Raw genomic sequence first — 12655 nt, 5'->3', positions numbered from 1 at the left:
TCCCACCTTCCTTGAATGCAACATGAGCACGAGTGGCCAAAGCACTCCTCTCTATTGTGGTCACATTACGCATCTAAAAAATAGTCCAGCAAAAATAAATGAATTACGGCAGTTTGGTGTGACATTGTTTCGGCCGCATGGGTGTTTGGAACAACGATCTGTATTTTGAATTTATTTGACTATGTTAGATCTGTTAATATCGTTTTTATTGGCATGCTAGGAAGGGACCACTGACTCGCGCTAACTTGGACATTTCGGAGTCCTGAAACTAATAAATAACTAACTAACTGCATGAATTTTTTTAAATCAAATGTTTGTCTTTGTTGTAAAGCACTTTGAGGACCTTTCGGGTTTTTGTAAAGGGCTCTATAAATAAATTTGAATGAATAAATGAATGAAGGATTAACCCTTTCACTACCGTTTTTTTGTTTCCGGAAAAAAAATAAAATAATAATAATACTGTATCGGCCCGAATATAGGACGGCCCTGATCAGAGGATGACCCCCTCTTTTTCAAGACTCAAGTTTGAAAAAAAGACTTTTTGAACACCAAATTAATTTTTATACAGAAAATAATTACAGTATATCTGAAACAAATGATTATAACAATATATTTGAGAGAAAAAACATGTTATTTTGCCTCCTTCAAATCTTAATATCTGAACATTTAATTATGTAAACTATAGTGCAATCACGTTCGTAAATGAATGGCTTCTGGTTAAATATGTAAACTAAAGTGCAATCACGTTCGTAAATGAAATCTATTGTGATAAAACAACAAAATTGCAATAACTGCATTAACCATCAAAGTGAGGTCTAACTGTAACTGTAGTCTTGAAACACATCTGAATAAGGAAAACCATTGCAATAAAATAATGCAAACTGGTTAAACTTGAGAGTAGCTGAGATCTGTCATGACAGAACATTACTCCTCAAGTTCAGCATTCGCTTCAATGATATCTGGCGCCATCTAGCGTCGTGAATGGGTAAAATGTCTAGACCCCGATTATAAGACGACTCCCACTTTTTCAGTCTTATTTCAATGCAAATAACACCGTCTTATATTCGGGCCAATATGGTAATATCAACAATATCGCTACCATTCCTATACCCACTGCGATTTTTTTGAAATGCTGTGGGACGCATTGTCCCAACGGGAGTGAAAGGGTTAAGCGGCGTGGTCTAGTGAGCAACTTCAAAAACAATGCAGTTTAGTCTTCATGCGAGTGTCTTGTAAATCTTTGCTAGTGTTTTCATTTTCACTTGTTGGTTATATTCTGAGATCAACAGTCCTCCTTTCAGAGCCGAGAGCTTCTTCTTCATGTGTACACTTATTTCAAATGGTCCACACACAATTGACCTGCACAATGTATCCAAGCATGAATTCATGATGCACAAATAATTATTTAAATTGTATTTGATTGTTTCATTGTTGTTTTTAAAAATAGCAATACGTTAGAGCGATTTTAAAATTAAACACAAATATGATACAAAAAATATTAATGCCAATTCCATTCATTTTAATGGGGTAAGATAATTTTTGAGTGTTTTAGTTACGAGCCTGGTCCCAGAACACATGAAACTTCTAAGTAAGAATTCTCTGTAGATATTTTGATCATAACTTCCAATAATTATTTTCCAGCAGTGCTCCTCTAAGACATACTGAAATTGACTGTATTTATTTGTCATTACAACTTTAACAGTCCGAGTGTTATACAAGTGTTCCGTCTGCTGTGCCTTGGATAAGATGCCAGGACGAGTCTTCTCAATAAGGGAAATGTGGCAAACACCTGTCGTGGGCATCACTTCCCTCCTCCCTCCTTATGTCTGTGCCATCTGCTTTCCCAGCATGCATTTTGGCATGGGCAGCAGCGCCACAACTTACCAATGCTCACTATTGCATTTGTCCACCACTAAAATGTCTGGGGTGTTTATGTTTACAAAGGGGTTTGTCATGGTGATTCCATTACATTTAAGTTGGCAAGTCAAACAGTGATGAGTAGACCTTATAATGTGTCGCAATCAATCCTTCGGTAAACTGTTCATTAGCTTTTGACCTACAATACATAAGGCAATATTAGTAATGGAATCAAATTGTAATCTGATGTAATATCGTACTGTGGGATTTATTTCAGTTGTCGTTAGTTGGGAATGTGAGGTTGATAGGCGATCGACCCAGGGCAGTGGCGGATGATGTGCTTTCCATGAGGGGAAGCTCAATGTGTGTCCGCCTGTGAGTGCTTTGTGACGGTAGAGGAGTTCAGCGCTCAGGAGGGAAAGAAACTAAAGTGCCAGATGTCAATGCTCCAAACACAAGCAGCCACAACAGAAGAAAAAAAAAAAAAAAACGCCATAAATATCGTATTTTTAAGACTATAAGTCACAGTTTTTTTTCATAGTTTGGCAGAGGGTGCGTTTTATACTCTGGAGTGACTTATGTGTGATTATTTACGGTCGAGTCGGGCCGGGCTGACTTCGTCTCTCGCTAACTTAAAAAAAAAATATATATATATATATATTAGGGCTGTCAAACGATTAAAATTTTTAATCGAGTTAATTACAGCTTAAAATTAATTAATCGTAATTAATCGTAATTTAAACCATCTCTAAAATATGCCATATTTTTCTGTAAATTGTTGGAATGGAAAGATAACACAAGATGGATATATACATTCAACATACTTTACATAAGTACTGTATTTTTTTATTATAACAATAAATCCACAAGACGGCATTAACATTCTTTCTGTGAAAGGGATCCACGGATAGAAAGACTTGTTATTCTCAAAAGATAAATGTGAGTACAAGTTATAGTAATTAAAAGATAAATGTGAGTACAATGCCAGTTCTCTTTGCATTGAGCGCTTTTCTTTTTGTGAACATTATTTATTTTGAGAGATAGGAATATTATTTTTGTTGTGCTTTCACTAAATGATACTGTAGCGACCTAAATGTTCTTAACTGCCCAAATGCATGATGGGAATTTGGGCAACCATGAGTCACAATGGTGGCGACAAATGGTATATCTTCTCTGCGTCGTGTACAACACAAGGTGTTAAGATAAAGATCATCTCTAGTCATTCTTCCCCATGTCGTGTACCACAATATTTAAAATTGTTGCGCTTGAAAGGCTACAGCTTATACCAATAAATAGCGCGGCTCCAATGAATGTTTGTGTTACCTATTCGCCCTAATGATAATTGGCGGTGCTTTCAACTCTCCGCGTAGTGAGGAGTGGACCAGCGATCCAGGTTGGCTCTTTGTCGTCGATTGACTCGGCTCGTCCAACTTCCTCCTTAGGAAGCCGGTGGCGTGCATATAAGTACCGAAAGGCATTGGACGGCTTTTTGTGGGTACTGTTATTAACAAAACAAAAGCATGTGGGGGACGCAGCATTTTAAGCCTGCGCTAACTGTGCACTATCTCTACTGTCTACTCTCTCGGTCCCTCTCTGTGACCCGCTCGACCACTTTCTTCCTAACTGCTCAATCTGACAATGCCGGTCGCATTGAAAATAACAGCGGCCCCTTGGGGGTGCCGGTAACACTTGCATCCAGTCCACTTGCTTAGCTCTCAATAAACAAACGGCGCCATTGTAGTCTGTTCGCGGCAATGCTTGAGTGGTTCGTTTCGCGCATTCGTTAATTGCGTTAAATATTGTAACGTGATTAATTTTAAAAATTAATTACCGCCAGTTAACGCATTAATTTTGACAGCCCTAATATATATATATATATATATATATATATATATATATATATATATATATATATATATATATATATATATAGTTTTTTCTGCCAACTCGAGGAGATATATATATATGTATATATATATGTATATATATATATATATATATATATATATATATACTAAAACGATGTATGGATGTTAAATAAAATAAAGAATTTGAATAAAACCCTGCGCCGTAGCCTGACGCGCTCCTCTCGAATTTTCTAACCTTCGAGTCGCGTAGACGCGTATGACGTGGCAGAAACGGACTGTGATTGATCCGCTCAGACTGTTATTCCCGGTTCAGCGCGAGATCACCGCCATTGTAGAATAGAATCAAACATTATTTTCTACACGCAAAAATGGACCAAGCCGACGCGAGTGTCATTGAAGAGCAACTCTCGTCAAGACATTATTGTGATTGCCAAATGGCAAGGTCGGTGATTGGGGTGGGAGGGGGGTGGAAGAACCACCGAGATGTGTGTGTTTGGAATCGAATGGCCACACGAAGAGGTGACCCAGTCGGCCAAAAACTGCCAACTTTTTATCACTTGATGTCGTATTTTTGGTTGGTGCACTTCAACATTTATTGTGTACATATGTTTGCTGTGAGTCTGTGACTTATTTACGTGTCACACTTCAAGTATATGAAGAATAAAGCACAGATTTGGTGTCAAGAGTTGTTTTGATTTTTAATTTTCAATAACAGACAGTTCACACACGATACATCATCACTGATTGAGAGCGCCTCGGTGCTTTTTATGATAACGTTAAAATCAAGGCTTCCAACGCAGTTTGGGAAGTTCATAGATGCCAGAAATCTTCCACTACTGGTTGTAGGACACGGCAAACAAATCAGGCTGGAGGGCTTTGTAGACCTTGGACGCAGTGCTCGACGCCAGTTTGAAGCTAGCCGCCACAGCTAGCTCTCTCCACCCGAGTCTAGAACTCTCTGTGCAGCATCAAAAGTCGGCCAGACCGCCTCGAAACTGTCTTCTGTGTCGCCTGCCCCTCAACATTTGTATGTTCAACATTTATTCAATGTTGATGAGCAGAAGATTTACATTCAAGAGTTCCATCTTGCATTGTTTATTTATTCTCCGTTAAAACTAGACTAGCGGAAGTCAACAAGCATGCCCCCAAACCGTACAAACATAACGCCACACCCCTCTAGTGGCTTGGCGGTGAATTACAGAGCAACGCGTTCCCTCACCGCAGAACTATCAAATGTCGAATGACGCCGTAGTTGCTGCGCCGTCACCGCAACGCGGGAGTATAACTCAGGCTTTAGGAGTGGGATATGGAAAGGATTCAAATTGATTGTTGAAAATGCTATACGGAAACTTGTGTCGGCTTCGCTGAATGTAAATGAATGTGGCGTTTTTTTCTGATACAACAAATATATTTAACAAACTTTTCAGCGTTATTTCGTTGTATAAATGCATTTATAATGATCATAAAAATACGTAGACTATTTAAACAGTGAGAAAACGTACATTTTTTCTGCCAACTCGAGGAGATTAAAATAAATGTCAAATCCACTAATTGCCTGTTAGAACAGACACGCAAATATAAAAGATATAAATGTTTATTGAATATCCATCTTAGTCTTGTTTAACTGGGAGAATTCGTTACAAAAGACAGGCTTTAATTTGTTATCATTATGGATATATGCACCAGCATCGTCACAGACGTGATCACACAAAACGCAACTACGCATCGAATCCCCGCATTTCCTCCTTCTTCTGAGTCCTCACAAATAAAACATAAAATTTCGTTGTTTTTTTTTCGGGCTCATGCCTACAAATAAAACATAAAATTTCGGGGGGTTTTCGGGCTCAGGCAAGCAAATCAAGTTAATTGATCGGGCTCGGGCCGCGTCGGGCTTTAATACCCGCGGGCCGGTTGGGTCGGGCTGGATTTTTTTAGGCCCGATCTAACTTCTAGCGTCATGTAATGTTAGCATACCCTATTCAGCCTGTTGTTCCCTATCGAATAAATGTCCCCCCAAAAATGCGACTTATACTCCGGTGCGACTTGTATATGTTTTTCCCTTTTCATTGCACATTTTTTGGCTGGTGCGACTTATACTCAGGGGCGACGTTTAGTCCGAAAAAATACGGTAAGCTTGATTTTTCGCTGGCCGTTTTTTACAAAGGAAGTGTCGCTGAGATGATTATGAAAGTTGCCGGTTTATGAAAGTTGCCGGTTCAACTCAAAACAACAGAATGAAAATTGAAAAATACCTCCCGCAGAGTTGCTTTTTTCACCTATTTCCCTGATGAGGACAATGCGATTGACAATTGATGGGTAATAAACGAAAAGCACTTAGGCTGATAAGGATTTTTCAATAACAAAAAAAGAAAAAAAAATCCAATATGACTGGGTGCAGCCCAATCCAGGGTGTACCCCCCTTCCCCCAAGTCAACTGAACTCTGCTACAGCCTACCCACTGTCCTAATCAGGACAAGCACTATAGAAAATTGATAGCTAGAAGTGGTACTTCTTGTACTTATCCTCACATATTGGCATTCACTTTACTATAAGGTCATCAGCGTGAGATCTGGTTCTGATACCACAACTACTACACCACCCTCTCTGGGCTTTTTTTTCAGCCTCCTGACGAAAATCCACTGACATCCCACTTTTGCTTTGTGGAGCAGCAGGGAGGAGCGAAGAAATCACACACAACATAGTGTCACAGTAGTGCAGATATCTTGTGTATGGACTTTGATTCACTGCTCAGGTTCCTGCAGAAATCTTCTTTTCCAAAATAACCTCTTTCGTATTACATCGACCTGTTGCCTCAATAGGTCGAGCAAGAGGCTACCCCCCTAGTGAGTTGGATTATTGGTAGAAAAGCTGTCTTGGAGGAAAATATAGAGACTGCGTGCGCTTTTGCTGTTCCCAGCACGACTTCACTCTTAACTAAAAACCTGTTGAGAGTGTGTATTCGGCATGGGCAGTTTCCTTAGCAATATGATCAATCTGACATTCATTTTAATAGGCTTTTGTTGCAGTCGTTATGTTTCACTAGCCTTCACTGTATGTAGGTGGCAGTAACCAACAGAGGGCACAATTATATCCTCAGCTTCTTTAAGACATAATACAACCGAACATTACTGGGTAACATGACCTAGAATCTACCTGGCATGTGACTTTCCTTAGTACAGGGAACCCATGGCTCTTTGAACTCTCAGCTGCAACTTAGTTTTAAAACAAAATAAATTAATATTTGATTAAAATTATTAATGCCGCTTGCGAGATTGCGAGAAGAGAGAGGTTTCACTTTCTTTTAGTATGCAGATCAAGCCGGACTCACTTTTGTGTGTGTTAACAGAACAGTAATGCAGGTCATGAGATTACCAACTTTGTCAAGTGACGGTTGCCACTCGGAAGGTGTACCCATAAGTTTTTGCGGCATTCGCTGACTTTACATAGTTCACTCCCGCTGCTCATGAATTCACCAACTATATAAAGTCACTAGGGGTTTGTAATGCCTCATATCTGGCGATGCCATTCATATCACGATTGGATTATTGCGATATTTGTATATAAATTTATTTAAAAAAAAAAAAAAATCAATCTATCAATTTACTCCTTAAATCTCATCCAGGGCTCAATGTTAAGTTCGAAAAACATATGGCTTTCATTATAACATTTGCTGTTTTTTAGTGCAAACCTACTGTAGTCCAAACCTGCTTAAATGAAGGATTTTAAATATGAAAAAAAAACCATCTTAAAGAATGTATAGCATTTCATTAACAAAGTTATTTAAGAAAAAAAAGGGCAGGGCAAAACATTAGCTTGAGCATCCAGGTCTTCCAACTACCACAGAGCCAAAAGACCAAAAATAACTTGCATATGCTGTGGCTCTTGTCACACTCCATGCCTTCGTTTTTGCAGTAAAAGCCAAAATGAGCCCAAATTTCAAACTAAAGGTGCGTCAGGGCATCGTTGAGATTATAGTGTAAAGAAGCCACCCGGGACAACTGTTGCAAGATGTTGTTACTTCAGCAGATTGCAAGGTAAGCCCGCTGTGCGCTGTCAACTAGTGGACGGGAGTAGAAGTGCCTCTACTGTATTATCTATTTCCACCCAAAACACATGTGCAAGGATCGATACAGATGGATCTTGAATCAATATGAGAATTGCGTGATGTAATATTGCTACATTTCTCAGAATCAATTTTTTAAACACCCTTAAAAGCCACGCTATATTTCCCTTTAGTATAAATGTTGCTGAGCCTGTAAAGTACCGGTACATTTCCTTATGTCGGAAAGCCACAAGCTGGGTAGATTCAAGGTCACATTACCCGGTAAAATTCCAGCATCTTATGTATGAATGCTGCTTGAAAAGGGCTATAAAGCGTTAACTTTTTACAAAAATGAATGGCTTTTATTAAACAACGCAAAATAACCCCAATAATTCTTTTTTTATCACTTAGTCTATAAGCAGGATGGGCGCTGTTTGAATGATGTAGTGTAGAGAGTGTGATGTTCACCAGCTTCAACCACCAATTTTATATCCTCTTTTTAGATGCTTTCAAAGACAATTATTGTATCACTGGACTCGCATGCAAAGCTGTGGTGCACTCAGCTGCTAATGCATGCTTTTGTTTCGTGACAGCATAGGAGACACTTGCCTTTATTTCTCCCGCAGCTCTGTATTTGCTTTAATTCAGCAGGTCATTTTTATTCATATGTGCACGCCTTGCCAAGGCTGAGGCTTCAGCTATGGCTAGAAAAGTAAGATATTGAAGATTGCTCACTAAAAGCATTGTATTTAAAAATGTGTGCCGTTTACGGCTGCATCTAACGATTTTTTTAATAATTGATTAATCGGACGATTAATTAAATGATTAATCGATTAATCAGATGTCACTTTTTTCAATTACCTTTTTAATTTAACTTGAAGTTGTTTTAGGTATGTTGTAAGTAACAAAGACAAAATGGATAACTTTCTTTTAAAAAAAAAAAAATTATTACAGCTTCCTGAGTTAACTGTAGCCTACAACTGGACTGCTTTAAGTACAAATTTTTAATAAAAGTTCTGAGTATAAGGGGCAGTTTACATGGCGACTCTGCGACACAAAGACGCAATGACTGAGTAGCGGACTCGCCTCACGTGCATATGGTGTCGGCGAAGACGGAAGGCGAAGACGAAAAAATCTGAATCCTGCCTCCAAAGTGGAAGAATCCGGTTGTGGGGGGGCTTCCTCGGCATGCATATCAAATACTCTTGCGACGCGACACCGCGCCGTAACGTCAGCACTCGTACACATCACATTGGGCGTGCGCAGTGGTGCTACTAAACATTAAAAACAACAAATATGGCGGAATGTCGGCTTTAATTTACTGTTCTAATAATATTTTTAAATTAAATATGTTGAACGTTTCAATTTTTTTGCCTTTTTGAACAAAAGAAAAATGACATTGCTTCGAGTGGGCGGGCATATTTTTTTCCGGGCTGAGGGAGCTTGGTGGGGTCAAAGTGCATCATTCTCTGTCGCCCTGTAAATCTGCTCTGCCCCCTAGGGTCTAGCATGAATACTACATCGTTTTCATGCGGAATTGCGACATTCTTCAAATGGAGACAAAAATGCAAATGCAAATCTGAAATTTTTGGTATTCTCGGAGAGTCACCATGTAAACGGCACCTAAAACAAGAAATTCTCAGTACACAAATAAGACAAAAGTTCTTTTCATTCAAATAAAAAATAAAAAAGTGCTGCTGATTGACATGTTTTAGCTTGTGGGCTAATTGCTTATATAAATTGTGCAAATGAATTAGATCTTAGGTTAGATTACGTCTTTAAACAAACTAAACAACAAAATCAAATAATGAGGAGAGAGACAGTAATGAATCAGTTTTCTTTATCAAACAGTTGTTCATAAATACAATCCAAATCCAATTTCAAAGCACTTTCTCTTTTATGACAATTTACAGTTTAAACGGGAGCTGTGTTGAAAGGTGACTAATCTGTTATATGAATGGGTTTATGTGTGTGGTTTCTTTATAAAAAGAAATGAGACAACTTTACTCTCTAACAACAACTCAAGTGCTAATATGCTTCTTTAAAACACAATACAAATGGACACTTAAGACTAGGGGTGTGACAAATTATCGAAATGGTGATATATCGTGATACTTTGTATCCCAAAAGGTTATTGATATGCTCCTGTCAAGAATCGAGATATCGACTTAAAAAGGTTTCAATTAAAAAAATTTTAAAAAAAAAAAATTTTTAAAAAGGACAAAAAAAAGGCTGCCATTGACGGTGCTCAACGCCCAATCCATTTACGGTAGATTGGGAACGTTTGTTCATTCAAAACCAGAGCATTCACAGTCATTCGGTCCGATTTTCGGGGCATTTACAAGTCACCTGCTTTTCATTTTAGGGCATTTACAGGTCATTTCCTGTTGAGTTTGAGTCACTGCCTATTTATTTGGGTGATTCCCAGGTCACTTCCTGTTCTGTAGCGCAAAATAAACAGCAAGTGTTCCATAATATACCCCAAAATCAACAGGAAGTAACTGAAAATCAACAGGTAAATGATCTTAAATGGCCCAAAATTACTCATTGGCTGCCACTGACAGCCATACACGTTCAATCTGTTAAAAGTGGGAGGGATGGCAGCGAATGAACATTCGTTCATTTGCTGCCACCCTCCCAGTTCAAATGGATTGGACGTCTACTAGTGATAAACTCATTCCAATTTACAGCCGAAGCTTGGTTTTTTCTTTATTAGTTTTTTGTAGAATATTCTAGAATGATTTCCCAACCAATGTATCGCAAATCGTATCGTATCGTGAGGTACCAAGAGGTTCCCACTCCTACTTAAGACACTGGTTAGCATAATCAACAGAGAATACAAACAATACAATTGGCTTCATTTACTCACCTCTGACGGAGCCACACTGGATTTAACAACACAAAAGACAATCTAACTCTCAACACTTCGTAAAGTTATTGATTCAGCAACTCAACCTGACTGTTGCAGATTGGCAGTGAAATCTCTCTCTCTTGCTGTAATCACTGGCGCATGAGCGCTTGCTCACATTACACACAAAGACCCAAACGGGACTGCTCATAGCTACCGGCAAAAATTTGATTATCAAATTTGTTGGAAACTAATTTATTAATCGATTTTAATCGATTAGTTGTTGTAGCCTTAATACTGTTATTTTTGTATTGATTATGTCTGCCCATACTGTTTATTAATCAGCATAGTTCAGAGACTATATACTAGTAGATTAATACACCTTCAATGAAATCGAGGCATGTTATTTTTCTTTTACATAGGTGACAAATGACACTTCATCCCTCTTTAATTTTATGCATTGATGAATGTAGAGAAAAAGAAAGTGCGGCTTTTAGACACTCTGAGATGACTATTTACATGAAAGAAAAGACAGTAGTAAGTGCTGCACCATTATTGCTGATGACAATAGCTCTTTATACAATATCATGTTTAAAATGTATTGTGCCCTCCCCCTGCAAGATGAAGTTGCTTTGGATTAGCAGCTACAGTGGGGAGAACAAGTATTTGATACACTGCCAATGGGTTTTCCCATTGACTGTGTATCAAATACTTGTTCTCCCCACTGTATAACTCAGAAGCATCCCTGCCCCAAATACATGGCACTGCCCAAGTGTTTATTTTGTTTGTACCGTAATTTCCGGACTACAAGCCGCTACTTTTTTCTCTAATTTTGGGTCCTGCGGCGTGTGCAATGATGCGGCCAATTTGTGTATTTTTCTGACGGCCGCCAGGGGCGCTCGAGCATGGAATGTGGGAGTGAGACACGTGGAATATATGTGTCGAGGAAGACGCTAGTTTGCACTACTACCGGTAGTTTAACTTTGTGCGTTGCGCATGAATAGAGGTGGCGAACCCTCGTCTTTGTGCATGAGTAGAATTGGCAGACCTGCATCATGCAAAATGCTAGAAGAAATTAAATTGGCCATTCGAGTTGTATGGGACGCTTTGATGACGAGCGGCGAGAGATCGTTTGCCAAGACTCGCCGCATGGGAAGAGCAGCTTTGGGGGAGCCTAGCATCGTGAAGCGCTGTGAAAAAGTCCGCCATCACCAACGGACTTTGAGGGGCCAGTCTGCTGCGAGGAGGACGGCACAGGCTGGGAGTGAATATGCCTCATTATGGGAGACATTGAAGGCGACGCGAAGGACAGACTGAGTAGGTGCGTGCGTGGCGAAGTGCATCTGAGCTTCTTCATATCCGACACTGAGGGTGAAGACTTTCATGGTTTGAATGCACAGGAGGAAGATGAAGATTGCTAACAAAGACTTTTATGTTTTTATTAACCAGCACAATTAGTGCTGCACCGCCATGCTGATGCTATGCCACTTCCGTGCCGCTGCTATATAACTGCCGTGTTTGCCGGCGCTGTTTGGAACGAAAAGTTAAGGTGTGTTATTAAACGTTTAAAAAATGTATTTCTTTGTCAATGTCTCATTTTACTAAGTGGGCACGCGCGGCTTATAGGCAGGAGAGGCTTATGTATGTACAAAATGGTTTTTCCTTTAAAAATGTACTGGGTGAGGCTTGTAATCAGGGGCGCCCAATAGTCCAGAAATTACGGTAGTTTTGTTTGCAGATTAGAGACATTCTAAGTGCAAAAGATGCTGAAAATACAATTTATATAATATAAAAGAAAATATAATATATGATTTCTATTGATGACAGTAAACTCAAAGCATATGCGTTTACAACCCTTGGGTCACTTTGAGCAACCATTTAACCCATTTCTTATGCATAGGGAAGCCCTAAATAACTCTTAGTAGGACAGTGAACATGAGCTACAGTGAGACTGGGGTTGATTCTGCACTGGATGTACAGCAGTTGCGTAGAAGCTCTGCAACTAGCATGAGGCCCGGAGGATTAGTGTCCAATCAGAAT

The 12655-nt window shown here is 39.2% G+C and overlaps 1 protein-coding gene across 5 annotated transcripts in view; it reads left to right on the top strand.

The window, feature by feature from the left end:
* The window catches only part of ctbp2a (C-terminal binding protein 2a), a 146072-nt gene that overhangs the window by 64751 nt on the left and 68666 nt on the right, over nt 1-12655 (top strand). The window lies entirely within an intron of this gene.

This window comes from Corythoichthys intestinalis, chromosome 10 (assembly GCF_030265065.1).
Source record: "Corythoichthys intestinalis isolate RoL2023-P3 chromosome 10, ASM3026506v1, whole genome shotgun sequence".
Classification (NCBI taxonomy): Eukaryota; Metazoa; Chordata; class Actinopteri; order Syngnathiformes; family Syngnathidae; genus Corythoichthys; species Corythoichthys intestinalis.
Note: the sequence above shows the minus strand (reverse complement) of the source record. Positions and strands in the feature narration are given on the sequence as shown.